Raw genomic sequence first — 19,537 nt, 5'->3', positions numbered from 1 at the left:
ACTCATGAGAATGGTCGAACAGTATATTACTACAGTGCCTGACAAAAAAAGTGAAGCACCTAGCAGTAGAAGTGGAAACGAAATGAAGCATCATCGAGTGATAAGGTATGCGATGTTATTTCGGCAATTACAATATCGAGTCAAGTTTACAAAGAACAGAGCAGTATGAGACCACTTATCAATATGACGTTACACCTGCTCTGGCCTGGATACATCCACTGATTAGTATGCTTTTGGATGGGGTCCGCCTTTAGCAAACCACAATTTTGTTTTTTTATCCCAAACATGTTTCACTACAGTTGCAGTCGCCGACGATGGATATTCAGGCTAGTGCAGAACCACGATTCATCGCTGAACACAATACGATGCCATCTGCCAGTAGTTCATGATTACCGGTGATGGCACCACTCCACACTCAGCTGTTTGCCTTTCGTTGTTAAGGGCAGCATACCCACTGAACAGTTATTCCATAGTCCGGCTACTGCTAGTGTCCGACTAACAGTGCAGGATGGCACAGATTGTATCAAGGGGTCCATTACTTGTGTTTGGATGGTAAGTGTGGTATCGTCCAGATATCGCGGTGCCACATCAAAGTCGGCAACGCGAATCGATACCACACATACTAGCGAGAGCTCGCTGCAATCCGAAAAGACGTATGGGGGTGGGGAGGGGGGCGGCGCTCCAGAAGACCACGCCTCCCTCTCAGCAACGGCAGCGTCCTAGCGTTGAGGTCAGTATGCAAAGCTCAGTCCCAGATCGAGACCTCTGCTACAGCAATCAACATCATAGTAAGGACCAACGAGTATGTAATGTTTCAGATGAACTTGTAGTGTTGTTAATGTTGAACATTGTATGTACCTCAAGAGAGCTGTTAGTTAATTAGTGCATCAAGTGGTGCTTTGCTAGTCCATGAGAGCTGTAAATTATCCTGTACTCCTATGGCAAAGAAGTGCGTCAGAGTTAAGTAAATCTTTTGTTCATTTGTGTAATAATGTGAACTAAGATTTCATGTGTTCTAGTATATTGAACCTTCTCCCAGAGCGATCAAAGAACCCGCAGTTGTGGCTAGACGAATGTAGTTGCACCAGGTCACGATAATAATCGCAGGTGTGAGGGGCTACGATGTGTTTGGTGCACAATACGGCGATTCTCCATTGTTTTAGTCAGATGTGATCGACTGTAACCTTGACGTCAAGTATGCCTGCGCTCACGTTCTCATGCAGTCACGGCCACTGTCACGTTCGAATGCCCCACAAATTTAGATACTGCACGACTTGACCAGTCGGCCAAATGTAGATCCACAATGAAACTCCTGAAACTCTGTCAAAATGGTTCAAATGGCTCTGAGCACTATGGGACTCAACTGCTGTGGTCATAAGTCCCCTAGAACTTAGAACTACTTAAACCTAACTAATCTAAGGACAGCACACAACACCCAGCCATCACGAGGCAGAGAAAATCCCTGACCCCGCCGGGAATCGAACCCGGGAACCCGGGCGTGGGAAGCGAGAACGCTACCGCACGACCACGAGATGCGGGCTGAAACTCTGTCAGATGCTGCCAAAGCTGTCTCTCACGAGTTTGCGGCATCTCTGTGACCTTCACAATGATACTCATGTTGTGACACGGTTCACGCCCCTCATATGCCCCATGACACCTGGTAACAGCACTAAACACTAACGTATTCTGATGGCCGTTCTACTTGTCATAACCCTAATGATGCACATATCCAACGATGATGTGCACGTTCAAATGGCTCTGAGCACTATGGGACTTAACCTCTGAGGTCATCAGTCCCCTAGAACTTAGAACTACTTAAACCTAACTAACCTAAGGACATCACACACATCCATGCCCGAGGCAGGATTCGAACCTGCGACCGTAGCGGTCGCGCGGTTCCAGACTGTAGCGCCTAGAACCGCTCGGCCACCCGGCCGGCCTGATGTGCACGTGTACGAAGTCACATTGACATCCGACCATGTCTTCTGGGTGCTTGACTTTTTTGTCAGGCAGTGTGGTATAAGGGACTCGTGGTCTCCGGTGGCTTCTTAAAAAGTAATAGTGTAATTTGATTTATTCGGTTATCGCAATCACCTTTACTTCCGTAAAAGTACCAACACAATAGTGAATAGCCTGTAATATGCAGTCGTCAAAACGTACAACACAAAACAGAGAGTAACGTAACAACCGTCGGACGAAACACCTACACTTTCATCACAGTGCCTTCAGTCTGGTCTGTCACTGCACTGTACAGCACGTAACAAATACGGAACTATTCCCTTACAGGTATTGTTAAGAATGTCGACTACTAAGGTCGAGGTGCAGCGTACAGCGAGTGTTAACGTAGAAATAACACTTCTTGGGAAACAAAACCGAGACAGAACTATTGAGTCCTCAATGCAAGTTGGATGGGGACACGTTAAGTGGGAATTACTGTGGTCAACAGCAAGTACCGTAAATGAATGAAAAAAATGTTTCCTAACAAGGTACACAGAGCATACTGTCGACATTTCCATTATTGTGATGGTAAGCTCCTGTGGGACCAAAGTGCTGCGGTCAGGGTTACACATTACTTAACCTAACTTAACGAACTTACGCTAAGGGCAACACACACATCCGTGCCCGAGGGAGGACTCGAACTTCCGACGGGGTAAGCCGCGCGAACCGTGGCAAGGCGCCTGAGACCACCCGGTTTCCCCGCGCGGCCTCATTATTGTGCAAGCAGTTTCAGTGGAACACAGGTACGAGTACAAAAACAAATGAGAGTAAGAAACCAAATGAAAAGAGTTACTTTTTAGCGAGCCACCTTACACCAGAAAACTCGGGTAACATCTCTGAACAATATCTGCAATTTTGTCGTTGATGTTCGGGTTCACCGCATATAGCTTTTATCCATAAAGCTAGAAAACTTCAAGAATGGCAGTGTTTTAAGTCGCTCTAGTTGTCTGATACTGGCGAATAACTGGTTCTGGCTAATATCATTTGGACTCTGCGCGGTTTGTCCTAGCCGATCACGGTACATTCTGGGGTACTTTCTGTATACGTGTCGGGTAGAGTCAGTGCATCGTTCACAGTGATCTACCTGTCTGCAACAAGTCGCATCTGCAGTGGACACCCCTGCGAGGCCGAGGCGTGGCAGCAAGATAAATGAGACCATGGACAGATAAGTGTGCAGCAAGGGAATGCTTCCTGTATGCAGATGGCGAACCGCTATTCAGCAGCGCCCCAGCCGGCTACCGTCTGCAAATAGCCTGAAGGCACGAACCCCGAGGTCCGCTTCTGTCACAGGAAAACCTGGGACCTCCTCACACGGCAAAGTCACGCTTTGGCTGATCCATCAGGTAACGTAAGGATAGCGTTACAGTCATGTTCTTCGTGCGAAGTGTCTCACCAACGTGGAAGTCGTCGCAATCGGGACACGAGTATTAAAGGAAAAGTAGTCCGTCGTCTAGCGGTATCGATTCAGGCGAAACATGGGTACCAGAAGCACAAGTCTCGTCTCTGCCACCTCACAGCTCCTAGCTCCGACTTTCATACTTCCCCTCTGAAGCACATACATGATATACAGGATGTAACTGGTGATATTTTTATTGGTGCCTGGGGTAGCGTACTGAACAACATTACATCTGTATTTACGTAATTTGCAGACTAATAAGTATAGCTATTAGAAATCTTTTGTTTTTAGGTTGGTAAGTACCTCCAAGTAAATTTGGCAAGAGCAAGCCATTACTGCTTATTTTCCCCTGAGCAGCAGGTCAGCTGTTGAACTGTGGAACGTGGACGCAGAAAGGTTAGGCTATACTGACAAGAGTCGTCCACGTAGTGGTGCAGTTACGATCATGGACATAGCATCAGGTCGTAAGGTTTGTGGCGTGTTTGTGGAAAGACTGTTCGACACAGAGAAAAAACAACGAACACTCTGCTGTGTGTACATGTTAAGATAACACATATAAAAATATTTGAACTTATAACCATTACACCTTATATAGCTGCACTTCGTACCAACGTGTTCATTAATACTGTTGGGCTGTGTATCTGACGATGTTGCTAGTAATGTTATAAAGGAGTTTCAATAAGATTCGTTCGATTTCACAAGACACTTGGGGGGAAGTTTTAACTTACGTATGGAAGTACACTGTCTCTTACTTTCAAAAGAACTATCAGCTTTTACAAGGGAATATCTTTTACACGCATGTAGAGGGTGGTTATAATTGAACTTTCGCTACGTGAGCCAGTGTAGAACGAAAACTACTTACAGTATGGGTACCAAACTTTATAGGAATGACGTTCAGTCTGTGTGCTGAAAGTTTTGGGTTCTTAGTAGTGTTAGTGTCATGGCTTGCCGTTAGACGCCGGTATTGGTAGGGCGACGTAGGGTTGACCGACAGGCATCAGTGTACATTACAGTTGCAGGCAGTCAACATGGGTCTGGACGAGGTGAGTGTTTTACCAAAACAACAGCAATACTGCTGCCGCTCTTCGCGAGTGTCCCGCGCCCGGATTCCCGGGTTCGATTGCCGGCGGGGTCAGGGATTTCCTCTGCCTCGTGATGACTGGGTGTTGTGTGATGTCCTTAGGTTAGGTAGGTTTAAGTAGTTCTAAGTTCTAGGGGACTGATGACCATAGATGTTAAGTCCTATAGTGCTCAGAGCCATTTTTTTTCCTTCGCGAGTGTCGATGCAGTAAAGGAATACGCAGAGGTCCTCTTTCCACACAGGCATTGAACAACGTGATTTGGGAGTTCGAATTAACTGGCTATTTGGGAATTGCTCCTGGGAGAGAGCGACAGCCAACTGCGCCATAAATTGTTGAAGCTACTGTTGCCATGGCTGAGAATGTTCGACGCAATGTGCGATCTTAAAGTTGTGCACTAGCTGTGTCACGACAGCTGAACTCTGCACGGTCCACCCTCGAAAGTAGCTGCTAACATCTGTGAAATGGTATCCGTACAAACTTCCAGGCTGCTGTAGATACAGATGGTCGTCACACTGAGCAACTTTTGTAGCCTGAAAAGTAGACATAACGCGCGATTAAAAAATGTTATACATTCATAGCGAAACTGAAATGTGTTTCTTTCAACGGTTTATTCGTTACTTCTCTTCCGCATGTCCTTACAAATGTGTCCACGAAGTTTCATCGTCCTATGATCACTTGTTTTTTCATGGGGGACCCTCTAGTGTAGAGAAAGTTCAATTATAATCACCCTGTATATGCAACCTTGGGATACTATATATATAATTATGTTTAGGATCCGAGTCTTAATCTTCCTATTACAGACGTTTAGTGTGGCCTCCAAAATACGCACGACAAACATCCAGACTCGTCCGTTATTCTTGTAAACAACTGGTGCTACGGCATTCACTGTCGTTAATATGCGAATACTGAGTTGACTCAAAGTTGTTGGAAGGGGAGGGACAGACAGAGTCTTTCACAATATGTCCACTTTCCCGCCACCAAGTAAGAAAAAAAAAAACTTCCAGGGTGGTCATAAAGTTTCGATCCACTTCTAAGAAATAATGGATGCATTTATAAAATACTTATGTATGTTTATATTCAACCTATGTATGCACTGTGATCACACTTCAACACGACCTGCATTCGTTTCGAAGAATTGCTTCCATCTTCTGAAGTAGCCGATGCCACATTCCGGATTCGAGCTTTTAGATCCTGCAGATCCCTTACTTTTGTTTTGTACACCCTTCACTAATGCTCACCCAAGGGTGTCAGGTAAACGCGATTGCCACAGTCTTTTTTAACCGCTGCCTGTCGGTCTGCTGCCGCATCTTTTAGGTAACGGTACTTCGTTCTTATGAGAGCAAAATGAGGGGACGGGGGCTCTATCCTATTGGAACACAATAGCTTCAGCAATACCTCCTTCCTGAAGTGTGGTTTCAAGAAGTCATGCAGCATTTCAAGTGTGTTCTTCAAAAATGAGGAGTCCATAAACAGTAGTCTATGTAACTCCAAGCCACGCATTCACTTTTGGTATGTTTCTTTGTCACTGAATGGTAGTATGAGGTAGCTCGTTATCCCTTATGCGGAAGTTATGTTTGTTAATTTTTCCCCAGACGTGGAATGTGGCCTCATCAGAAAACAAAATGTCATTCAAAAGGTGTCCGTTGTGTGCAGCTTCTATCAATCGTAAGGCGCAGCTTGGCGAGTTGCATAATCTTCGTGACCTAACTTGTGACGCTCATTAATATGGCACGCATTTTTCTTTGACTTTGGCACATCTAACTTGTTCGTTAAACGACGAGTTGATGCACTGGGACTTCTTTCGAAATAATACCACTTGCGCCACCAGCTAAGATAAACCGCACAATCACGCACAAACATCAGACACATATTCTTGTAGCATACGCATTCTTGCTGACGATCTTAAAAAATAAAAAAAAAGGGAGGTCCGACTTATCACCGTAATGGATTATAATTATGTGTTATATTAATGGATTCACTATTTCTACGACACGAATAAAGTGCTTATGACCACCCTATATGAAATCCGGAACGCAGAGATTCGTACGACCCGTACACTGCAGGAGGCCCAGTTCCGTAGTCCCGATTAAATTTACTCCACATGGCTATAACTGAATTACACCTGTCGAAACGGAGAACGTAAAATGCGTTTTATTACTACGTTATCGCCATCTCCGCCCCACACAAAATGGTTCAAATGGCACTGAGCACTATGGGACTTAACATCTGAGGTCATCAGTCCCCTAGAACTTAGAACTACTTAAACCTAACTAACCTAAGGACATCACACACATCCATGCCCGAGGCAGGATTCGAACCTGCGACCGTAGTGGTCGCGCGGTTCCAGACTGAAGCGCCTAGAATCGCTCGGCCACATCGGCCGGCCGCCCCACACACATCGGGCAACAGACGAGTAAGCTAGGTGCAACAGGGAGACTCTTACCAGCTGCTACATGAATCAGCAGCTTACAATTGGCGCCAACGAGTACTTTTAGTTTCTATGTGTAAATTCAAATAAATGGAATATTACGAGAGCGCGCACGAGTATAGCTTGTGTCCATATGCGTCATATATAAATACGTTCTAGTTTTAGGAACACCAAACAAAACAAGGAAAATCAGATGTTGGAAAAGTCTGTGCATAGTCTGTGTCTTGTACTGCCGAGATATTTTTACGCTATAGGCCTAAGAACAGCCTCACCAGAAGAACAGCAAATACACATGTGAGACACACACTATCGCACTTGGCAGTTTGTATATATTGAACTGCGTGACTGTGCTGTGATTTCGCTTGCAATAATAGTCATTTTTAATGACTATTTCTTTTCGCATACAGCAGTGTCTTCAAATGTTCAAGTGTGTGTGAATTCCTAAGGGACCAAACTGCTGAGGTCGTCGGTCCCTAGACTTACACACTCCTTAAACTAACTTATGCTAAGAACAAGACACACACACACCCATGCCCGAGGGAGGACTCGAACCTCCGGCGGTAGTCTGTGACATGGCTCCTCAAACCGCGCGGCCACTCTGCGCGGCCATCAGTGTCTTGCTAAGTTGAGTAATTCAGTATTTCTTTTTCTGGCTTGTAGTTTTCAAAATGTTTAAATTTCATTCCATGTACACTCGTCACTAGGCCTAAATTTTCGTTGTCCAGAAATTGAAATATTTCCGTATATCTACGAGGGCAGTTCAATAAGTAATGCAACACATTTTTTTTCTCGGCCAATTTTGGTTGAAAAAACCGAAAATTTCTTGTGGAATATTTTCAAACATTCCCGCTTCGTCTCGTATAGTTTCATTGACTTCCGACAGGTGGCAGCGCTGTACGGAGCTGTTAAAATGGCGTCTGTAACGGATGTGCGTTGCAAACAACGGGCAGTGATCGAGTTTCTTTTGGCGGAAAACCAGGGCATCTCAGATATTCATAGGCGCTTGCAGAATGTCTACGGTGATCTGGCAGTGGACAAAAGCACGGTGAGTCGTTGGGCAAAGCGTGTGTCATCATCGCCGCAAGGTCAAGCAAGACTGATCTCCCGCGTGCGGGCCGGCCGTGCACAGCTGTGACTCCTGCAATGGCGGATCGTGCGAACACACTCGTTCGAGATGATCGACGGATCACCATCAAACAACTCAGTGCTCAACTTGACATCTCTGTTGGTAGTGCTGTCACAATTGTTCACCAGTTGGGATATTCAAAGGTTTGTTCCCGCTGGGTCCCTCGTTGTCTAACCGAACACCATAAAGAGCAAAGGAGAACCATCTGTGCGGAATTGCTTGCTCGTCATGTGGCTGAGGGTGACAATTTCTTGTCAAAGATTGTTACAGGCGATGAAACATGGGTTCATCACTTCGAACCTGAAACAAAACGGCAATCAATGGAGTGGCGCCACACCCACTCCCCTACCAAGAAAAAGTTTAAAGCCATACCCTCAGCCGGTAAAGTCACGGTTACAGTCTTCTGGGACGCTGAGGGGGTTATTCTGTTCGATGTCCTTCCCCATGGTCAAACGATCAACTCTGAAGTGTATTGTGCTACTCTTCAGAAATTGAAGAAACGACTTCAGCGTGTTCGTAGGCACAAAAATCTGAACGAACTTCTCCTTCTTCATGACAACGCAAGACCTCACACAAGTCTTCGCACCCGAGAGGAGCTCACAAAACTTCAGTGGACTGTTCTTCCTCATGCACCCTACAGCCCCGATCTCGCACCGTCGGATTTCCATATGTTTGGCCCAATGAAGGACGCAATCCGTGGGAGGCACTACGCGGATGATGAAGAAGTTATTGATGCAGTACGACGTTGGCTCCGACATCGACCAGTGGAATGGTACCGTGCAGGCATACAGGCCCTCATTTTTAGGTGGCATAAGGCCGTAGCATTGAATGGAGATTACGTTGAAAAATAGTGTTGTGTAGCTAAAAGATTGGGGAATAACCTGGTGTATTTCAATTCTGAATAAAACAACCCGTGTTTCAGAAAAAAAATGTGTTGCATTACTTATTGAACTGCCCTCGTACATTTCATTTGCCTTGTGAACTGATTAATCCGCACGCTAAATACTACATAACTGCATAGCTGCAGTATATAAGCATTTAATTTTATTAGTTGACGTAATTTTCCATATCGTCTGGAAAAAAACATGAGCGCTAAGTTTTTGAGTTTCCATAGGAAAGTTAGTAATGGGTGCAGTGCAACTGTCGTGATAGATGGCGTCACTGTGGAGAATGAAGTGGAGTAGGAAATGGTGATGTAAGTGAGAGTCTCACACAGTACTGCAGAGTCAGCGCAGGAGATGGAATAATGGTTGAACACGAGACAAAAATTAAGGCCCTTAAGGCAAAGCTTGACAGTACTAGGAGAAAATGGAAACGGTAAAGGTGGAAGGATAACGAGAACTGGGACGTGGTAGCAGGAAACAGGGGACGCAGGAAGAGAACAGTATCTGACAACTTGTCATTAACACAAAAATGTGTGTAGCCCTGCTACGTCACTCAGACAAGGAGCAATCTCGACTGGATGTTGTAGTAGCCAAGACACAGCATCCTTGAACAGAAAATCAATAATTTCAGAGAAAGTAGGAAAGAGGAGGAAAGTACTGCCGCTGGGTAGTAGTTATGGAAGATGTGCGTGCCAGTTGCAGGAAGAATTATGTGTTACAAGCCAGGTCACAAGCTTTGAGACGTTTTTCACCTAGTTGTTGTTTCTTAGTTCTACCTGCAACAACCGGCCGACACATTTTCCGTGACCAAGTGGTAGAGATAGAGGTTTTTTTCGCAAAGATTTTAGAAAGAAGGATTGCGCTGTAATACTGGGTGGAGCAGTAAACATTACAGACAAGGAGCAAGATTACCTTATACTGAGGCACCTGTTAAAGATAGCTTCGGCAACGAACAGCTCAAACGTTGAGTTTGTTCCTGTTTTGAGGCCTTATGGTCATGCCTAGTTGAACACCTCTGTGAGTCGTGTCAACATGGAGATATACTAGCCGGCCGGTGTGGCCGAGCGGTTCTAGGCGCTACAGTCTGGAACCGCGCGACCGTTACGGTCGCAGGTTCGAATCCTGCCTCGGGCATGGATGTGTGTGATGTCCTTAGGTTAGTTAGGTTTAAGTAGTTCGAAGTTCTAGGGGACTGATGACCTCAGAAGTTAAGTCCCATAGTGCTCAGAGCCATGGAGATATACTGTTTCTGTCAGGTGCTGCGTCAAACTAAGAGGCTTGATTATTGTTGATACTGTCGGTTAGTGGGGTTTAACAAGGTATGGCCTACAGGCATGGGAAACTGAAATTAGCCGGGTTGGCAGAATCTTTAAAGAGATACACTGGCACGATATGAGAAGATAAAAAGGAAACTCAAAAATCAGTGGTCTTGTGATGTATTTAGATGAAATGCCGCCTGAAAATAGTGTACATGTAATATGTGTTTCTGAACGTCATGTAACTACTGATACAAAAATTGTTAATGTGGATGGATGTAGCTTAACTTCCAGTTAATGTATGTCAAGTATCGAGAAAGGAGCAGTTGCCGCTTACGTTAAGAAAGGATATAAGTATCACTGATAGGCATAGATTTTGCAGGCATCAGCATTTTGAAACTTGAGCTGCAGAAGTAGATTTTCACGGTTAGTTAAAAATAAGTGACAATGTAAAGAGCTCCATCTGGTAACACTGAATTATTTCTCAAACAACTTGATGTATTTACACCTCTTAACTTCCAAGCAGCATCAGGTAATAGTAACGGGAGACTGAAATTCAAATTTTGTAGAGGATAAATACACTCCTGGAAATGGAAAAAAGAACACATTGACACCGGTGTGTCAGACCCACCATACTTGCTCCGGACACTGCGAGAGGGCTGTACAAGCAATGATCACACGCACGGCACAGCGGACACACCAGGAACCGCGGTGTTGGCCGTCGAATGGCGCTAGCTGCGCAGCATTTGTGCACCGCCGCCGTCAGTGTCAGACAGTTTGCCGTGGCATACGGAGCTCCATCGCAGTCTTTAACACTGGTAGCATGCCGCGACAGCGTGGACGTGAACCGTATGTGCAGTTGACGGACTTTGAGCGAGGGCGTATAGTGGGCATGCGAGAGGCCGGGTGGACGTACCGCCGAATTGCTCAACACGTGGGGCGTGAGGTGTCCACAGTACATCGATGTTGTCGCCAGTGGTCGGCGGAAGGTGCACGTGCCCGTCGACCTGGGACCGGACCGCAGCGACGCACGGATGCACGCCAAGACCGTAGGATCCTACGCAGTGCCGTAGGGGACCGCACCGCCACTTCCCAGCAAATTAGGGACACTGTTGCTCCTGGGGTATCGGCGAGGACCATTCGCAACCGTCTCCATGAAGCTGGGCTACGGTCCCGCACACCGTTAGGCCGTCTTCCGCTCACGCCCCAACATCGTGCAGCCCGCCTCCAGTGGTGTCGCGACAGGCGTGAATGGAGGGACGAATGGAGACGTGTCGTCTTCAGCGATGAGAGTCGCTTCTGCCTTGGTGCCAATGATGGTCGTATGCGTGTTTGGTGCCGTGCAGGTGAGCGCCACAATCAGGACTGCAAACGACCGAGGCACACAGGGCCAACACCCGGCATCATGGTGTGGGGAGCGATCTCCTACACTGGCCGTACACCACTGGTGATCGTCGAGGGGACACTGAATAGTGCACGGTACCTCCAAACCGTCATCGAACCCATCGTTCTACCATTCCTAGACCGGCAAGGGAACTTGCTGTTCCAACAGGACAATGCACGTCCGCATGTATCCCGTGCCACCCAACGTGCTCTAGAAGGTGTAAGTCAACTACCCTGGCCAGCAAGATCTCCAGGTCTGTCCCCCATTGAGCATGTTTGGGACTAGATGAAGCGTCGTCTCACGCGGTCTGCACGTCCAGCACGAACGCTGGTCCAACTGAGGCGCCAGGTGGAAATGGCATGGCAAGCCATTCCACAGGACTACATCCAGCATCTCTACGATCGTCTCCATGGGAGAATAGCAGCCTGCATTGCTGCGAAAGGTGGATATACACTGTACTAGTGCCGACATTGTGCATGCTCTGTTGCCTGTGTCTATGTGCCTGTGGTTCTGTCAGTGTGATCATGTGATGTATCTGACCCCAGGAATGTGTCAATAAAGTTTCCCCTTCCTGGGACAATGAATTCACGGTGTTCTTATTTCAATTTCCAGGAGTGTATATACAATGGCATTTCTTATACTCTAACCCTCTTCATACAATTTGCGACAAGAGTTATCGGAACCAGCAACACTGCTATTGACAACGTTTATACAGACGTATCGAGACTCCAAAGTCATGGTCTAATTCCGATTGGTCTCTCACACTATCATGGTCAACTGCAGAGGTTTAATATCAAATGGTTCAAATGGCTCTGAGCACTATGGGACTCAACTGCTGAGGTCATAAGTCCCCTAGAACTACTTAAACCTAACTAACCTAAGAACAACACACACATCCATGCCCGAGGCAGGATTCGAACCTGCGACCGTAGCGGTTGCGCGGTTCCAGACTGTAGCGCCAGAACCGCTCGGCCACCAGCGGCCGGCTGGTTTAATATCAGAGTATACGACACTACATTAATAAAATTCACTGAAAAACTACAAAGATAATAAACGAAAAAGGAATTGAGTATTCAAAAAATATTAGCGGAATACAGACTGGAAAATTGTGCACTACATTCCTGGTGTTAAAAAAAGTATAATATATTCTGTAATATAGTCATAGGGTACAGTGGAAGTTAAATGAATGCACTTAAACTTCGTGTCACAATTGGAATCGGAACATCATTCAGATCTAATGAACTCTGCTTAGCATCAAGGAAAACGGATGATGACAGAGTTAAATTACATTACAAACTGCACTGTAAAATTTTAAGTCGTCAAAACAGCGAAATGTTATATTTTCAATAAAAAATAAGTTACTCCAGCAATTAGATTAAGAACTATGCGAAACACGATAGTGAGTTAATCAAAGATAGCCCCAAAATTGTTGTAAATTGTATTAACTTTTTCTGTCAGCAATAGATAATTTAATTTCTAAGAAAAGCCAACCAAAGCAAGTTTACTAAAATCCAACTTCCTTCTATAGCTACAAAAGAAGTTTTCCATGTTATCAACTCTCTTAAAGGTAAGTGTTCAAATGGTTATGATGAAATCAGTAGTAAAATAATGAAATTTTGTAAAGCTGATCATAGCAATATATTAAGGTACTTACGTAATGAATTTTTCATAGTGGTACTTTCCCAGAGAGAATACATATGCTGTTGTCACGCACTTCACGAAAAAGGGGGCAATATATTGATAAAGAATTACATATCAGTATCGTTACTGCAAGCATTTTCAAAAAATTGCGAAATGATCATGTACAATAGACTTTATAAACATTTAGTATCGTAAAACACACCTAGTAGCAAACGGTTTGAGTTTCAAAAAGATTTGTCAACTGAACACACTATTTTTACCTCAAAAGATGAGGTGCTAGGATCAATAAATTAGAAATTAATACCGTTGCCAGTATTTTGCGGCTTAGCTAAGGCTTTTGATTGTGTAAACTGTGGTATCCCATAGCAAAAGCTAAAATATTATAGAAAAGTAGACATAGCTGGTTCATGGTTTTTGTCTTATCAGAATGACAGAAAGCAACGTGTATCAGTTTCTTGTTCAGTCGCCGCGCGGGATTAGCCGAGCGGTCTGGGGCGCTACAGTCATGGACCGTGCGGCTGGTCCCAGCGGAGGTTCGAGTCCTCCCTCGGGCTTGGGTGTGTGTGTGTGTGTGTGTGTTTGTTCTTAGGATAATTTAGATTAAGTAGTGTGTAAGCTTAGGGGCTGATGACCTTAGCAGTTAAGTCCCATAAGATTTCACACATATTTGAACATTTGAACATCTTGTTCAGTCACATAACAATAGACATTCAGGATTTAGAGCAATCAGACATGGTGCACCGCAAGGCTTGATCTTACACCTGGAGTTTCAGAAGGTGCAGATTTCTCCTCTTTGCTGATGATACAAACAGAAGGGGAAAAAAAAAAAAAGTTGTAGCAGTCCCCTTACTGAAAAGGGAGCGAATGAAATATTCAAAAACGTCATGAGATTTTTATATTCAATTCCCATTATCACAGTTAATCTATGCTATAAACACTGTATATGTATACATCTTTATACCGTCTGTTTACACATATACCGTCACTGTATGTGGAATATTTCGACCCGCTATAGAAACCAAAGAGGCCGGATTTACATTTATACAGAAAAATAAACAAATATTGGAGAGGAATAGGCCATTCGTCGGTAGCAGCTTTCGCTGTCTCCCTTTCTTTCATCTCCATAATTTTGCATATAAACGCAAACACTTTGCACACGCACTCATCACAGTCATCCACGCAACACAGATATACACGTGACATAATAAAAAGAAGGACCCTTCGTCAGTATTTCAGCACCCTCTGCGGGTATCCGGTTTTGGGACCATAGCGATCAGATTTGAGTGAATAAATAGGCAAATCAGTTATCCGGTTTCAAACGAGAGCATAACTTATATGACTTTAATCTGTTTTAAAATGTACCAACCTGATGGAGTCTGACTTACGAAAGCTATATTCCAGCTCAAAATAGTAAGGAAGTAAGCTCAGAGTCTACCATTCCTTCGACAATGAGACCAACACAAATACACACACAGCAACAGCTCCAACAGATATGGATGGGAAAAGTAATCTGCCGTAGCTACGTCAAAGGAATCATCCCGGTAATCGTATGAAGCAATTTAAAGAACCAGCGGAAGACCTAAATCTAAATGACCGGTTGGTAATATGAAGCCCATCTTGCCGAAAATGAGTCCACTGCCCTATCCATTGATCCATATTGCTCAGTGTGAAAGAAGGAGGCACTTAACAGCTTTCCTGAGACATTTCATGCTATATGACTTAGAGGCTTTTCTTTTTTTTCTTTTTTTTTTTTCAACTGAATATCTACACCTAACGCATCTTGAGAGTTTGAAGCAGCTTCCCCACACACTCGTACTTTGGAGCGGATTCACTGTGAAGTTGTGCAGAGCAGAATGTGTATATGAGGAGTTAAAAAGGGAGCAGAATAATTGTCTTTGCACACCTTTTTCGGAGCTTTGGTATAAAGTACTTCGCCTTTACAAATCTGACATTTAGAAGCGGTTTTTACATGCTATAGACGGTAGAGTTACTGTGCCAAGAGCAACAGGTTATTTCAGTTGGCGATCTTAGAGCAGGCGCTGTTTCTTGTCCCACGAGTCATTACAACTTATCATATATCTTCCGCCGCTCGTGGCCGAGTTCCAAGTGCGAGGCGCCGGTGCGTTTGCGGAAGTTTTACGTGGATTTCGTGGAATAGCACTGCTCGTATATTTCGGCAAACAACTGGTCCCGTAATTTCGCGGCGTTCTGAGAGGCTTTAAGGTAATTTGAGGATATTGATAAGGGAAGCTAAATTTATACTTATTTATGGATAGATGTTTATAAAAAAATACGGAAGTAATCAGAAGCTACTGTGTGTGTCTGAGTAGAGAGTAAGAGAGAGAGAGAGAGAGAGAGGTTCACATGTTTAGCCATACTACACTGGTTTTGATTTTTGATCTATCGTGGTTCGTCTTAATTATATGTGATCACATTTAATACAAAAAAATATGTCGAGGTTTATTTTGCTAGTTAACACATACGTATTTGTTCATTCAGCCTTTTTACCTGTGACAATGATTTAATAGAATTACTCCACAATTTCTTTTTATAAATTATTTGTGCGTGAAATATCATATTGTATACGGAAAGGTGCTACGATAATGTTATTGATTACCTGAAAAAAATAATGTAGGGATGGAGCGTACCAAAATGATGTAATAACTGTTTTCATTCTTCTTTGTCGATTAATTTAGCTGACACACATGGCCATTACGACAGCGGGTCGTTCATGATATAGCCTCTCGTCAAAACAGCAGTGTCATTATATGTTGTATGTAAGTAGCAGAAACATAAATCGTATAAGCTGTTACTTATATAACAGAGACACAAAATTTGCACTGGTCATCCCTTGACTCTTGTGCAAAACAGAATCAACACTTGGTGTTCAGCACTAGTTACATAGATTTCACACAAAATATTTTTTTCTGAGAACAATAGAAGATGGCGTCACTAGTGATTAGCTAATATAACAGGAACAGAGCCCATATTAAGTCTCTGGACTATAAGAATGCATATGCTTATAAAATGGTGGAGCTTGTGCACTGGACATTAGAAGCGAACTGAGATAGCTATGTAACACATATTTTCAAGTCCATCGATTCTCAGGCATAGTTAAGTATTCAGACACAAGAAAGAAGAAAAGAAAGAAGAAAATTATTATGCTGACAACTGCAAGTCCATAGGTACATCAGTGTTAAAAAGAAATTTAAATGTCAGTGCTTAATGTAGGTGTTGCCAATTTCTCCGAACTCATCCGGGCAGACTCGAAATAGTTTCAGGGAGAGCTCTACACTTGATTAGGTAACATATTCCTCATTGTGTGAGATAGGGGAAGAATTATTACAATTACGTATTTTCATTAATTTAGCAACGGCCTTTGTGGATGAAGACTACAGTATATTGCTAAACAAATTACCCCCTTATGGAATTTGGGTTAAAGTATTTAGATATTTCAAACTTAATTTAACCATTAGGAAGCAGGAGGTGGCTCGACTCTCTAATAGCCGGCCGAGGTGGCCGAGCGGTTCTAGGCGCTACAGTCTGGAACCGCGCGACCGCTACGGTCGCAGGTTCGAATCCTGCCTCGGGCATGGATTTGTGTGATGTCCTTAGGTTAGTTAGGTTTAAGTAGTTCTAAGTTCTGGGGGACTGATAACCTCAGAGGTTAAGTCCCATAGCGCTCAGAGCCATTTTTGACACTCTAATAACAGGAAATGAACCAGCACCCAACTATAACACGGATGTGTGTAATTACCCCATAACAGGGCTCCCACTCATATTTATGAAGTGAAATAGCACACCGTCTTCAGGCTACGAGTGGCCTACCGGGACCACCCAACCGCCGTGTCATCCTCCGAGGAGGATGCGGATAGGAGGGGCGAGGGGCAGCACACCGCTCTCCCGGTCGTTATGATGGTATACTTGACCGAAGCCGCTACTGTTCGGTCGAGTAGCGCCTCAATTGGCATCACGAAGCTGAGTGCACCCCGAAAAATGGCAACAGCACATGGCGGCCCGGAGGGTCACCCATCCAAGTGCCAGCCACGCCCAACAGCGCTTAACTTCGGTGATCTCACGGGAACCGGTGTACCCACTGCGGCAAGGCCGTTGCCCTTTATGAAGTGAAATAAATTAAATAAAATAAGATCAATAACGGCGTGGAATTGTATCATTGCAAACCGTTCCGATATGCTAAACCTGGATTGTAACAAATACAGGGTGTTTAAAAACAAGCGTAATATATTTTTACAAAGGTGGATTGATCAATACTGGAAGAAAAGTGCATATAATGATATCTCCGGAAACAAATACCTATTGACATATGAACCATTCTGTCCTCTCGTTCCCATTTGTCTGTTAACCTATAAGTAGACACTATAGGTAGTGCTGCATATGATCACCACGCATTCGTTCTTCATAATGAGTCACGAACTCTTTCAGACACATTTAGTGTTATTCGGGTTGCGTCACATGCATTCGTCATACGGTCCTGTAACGTCTGCAAATTGTCGATGAGCTGAGCATAGCCAGAAGTCCAACGGACTCAGATCCGATCAACACTGAGGCCTTTCTACCGGATCTCGACGCCCATTAAACGTTACGGTGAGGTACTGTCGCACGATCCGTAGAGAAAGGGGTGGTGTTTCGGCGTGTGATCTACAGTTTTTGTCTTTGTGAAAATGTAACTTTCTCCAAAAGTGCTGGTAATTCACGCGCGCGGAAGTCGGTGATTCATAGCGATCTGTCAATCAGTTTTGACATTTACATCTACATGCAGACTCCGCAAGCCACAGTATGGTGCATGGCGCAGGATATCTTACACCACTACCAATCATTTCCTTTCATGTTCCACTAGCAAATGGAGCGAGAGAAAAACGATTGCCTACATGCCTCCCTAAGATCCCTAATCTCTCTTGTCTTCTCTTTGCGGTTCTTTACGCGAAATGTACGGTGGCGACAGTGAAATCGTTCTGCAGTCAGGCGCAAATGCCGAGTCTCTAAATTTTCTAAATAGTGTTTCGCGAAAAGACCGCCGTCTTCCCTCCATGGATTTCCATTTTGCCGGCCGGGGTGGCCGAGCGGTTCTAGGCACTACAGTCTGGAACCGCGCGACCGCTACGGTCGCAGGTTCGAATCCTGCCTCGGGAATGGATGTGTATGATGTCCTTAGGTTAGTTAGGTTTAAGTAGTTCTAAGTTCTAGGGAACTGATGACCTCAGACGTTAAGTCCCATAGTGCTCAGAGCCATTTGAGCCATTTCCATTTTAGTTCACGAAGGATCTCCTTAATACTCGCGAGTCGATCGTATCCATCGGTAGCAAATCTAGCAGCACACCTCTCAATTGCTTCGATGTCTTATTTTAATCAGACGTGGTGGGGATACCAAGCACTTGAACGGTATCAAGAATGAGTAACATTAATTTTGTGTAGCTGGTCTCATTTATGGATGAACCACGCTTTCCTAAAATTCTCCCAATAAACCGAAGTCGACCATTCACCCTCCCTACTACAATCCTTACATGCTCGTTCCATTTCATATCGCTTTGCAACGTTACACCTAGATATTTAATGGGCGTGATTGTGTCAAGTATCACACCACTAATCTGTATTCGAACATTGCACGATTGTTTTTCCCTTTTCATCTGCATTAACTTACATTTATCTACATTTAGAGCAAGCTGACATCTGTCACACAAAATAAAAACAATGTCAGTGTCATTCTGCCACATTCTACAACCACTCAACGACAGACACTGTAGCGTCGTCAGAAAAAAGTCGCAGATTGCTGCTAACTCTACTCGTCATGCTATTTATGTGTACAGAGAACAAGAGTGGTGCTATTACTCTTCCCTGGGGCACTTCTGATGGTGCGCTGGTCTCCGATGAACACTTGCCATCGAGGACAGCGTACTGGATTCTATTACTTAAGAAATCTTTGAGCCACTCACAAATCTGGAAATCTTTTCGTTATGCTCGGACCTCTCTTAACAGTTTGCGGTGGGGCACCCTGTCGAATACTTTCCAGAAATCTAGGAATATGGAATCTGCCAGCTGCCCTTCATCCATCGTTCGCAGGATAGTATGTGAGAAACTGGAAAACTTGAGTTGCGTTCGAGCGATGCTTTCTAAATCCACACTGATTAATGGGCAAAAGCTTTCCTGGCACAAAGAAATTTGTTGTATTCAGACTCAGAACATGTTTAAGAATTCTGCAGTGAACAGATATTAAGGATAGTGATCTATAATTTCTTGTGCCCCTACTTTTATCTTTTGTATATAAAGGAATCAACTGCTCTTCTTTCAAGTAGTTCGGGACATTGCTCTGGGTGAAAGATTCGC

General features: G+C 44.3%; 1 protein-coding gene and 1 pseudogene across 5 annotated transcripts in view; both read right to left on the bottom strand.

The window, feature by feature from the left end:
- The window catches only part of LOC126248622 (protein O-linked-mannose beta-1,2-N-acetylglucosaminyltransferase 1-like), a 2,277,756-nt gene that overhangs the window by 581,301 nt on the left and 1,676,918 nt on the right, over window positions 1–19,537 (bottom strand). The gene's annotated exons all lie outside the window — the stretch shown is intronic.
- On the bottom strand, window positions 17,193–17,310 carry LOC126250253 (5S ribosomal RNA; annotated as a pseudogene).

This window comes from Schistocerca nitens, chromosome 3 (assembly GCF_023898315.1).
Source record: "Schistocerca nitens isolate TAMUIC-IGC-003100 chromosome 3, iqSchNite1.1, whole genome shotgun sequence".
Classification (NCBI taxonomy): domain Eukaryota; kingdom Metazoa; phylum Arthropoda; class Insecta; order Orthoptera; family Acrididae; genus Schistocerca; species Schistocerca nitens.
The sequence above is the reverse complement of the archived record's forward strand: the minus strand, read 5'-3'. Positions and strand labels throughout refer to the sequence as shown.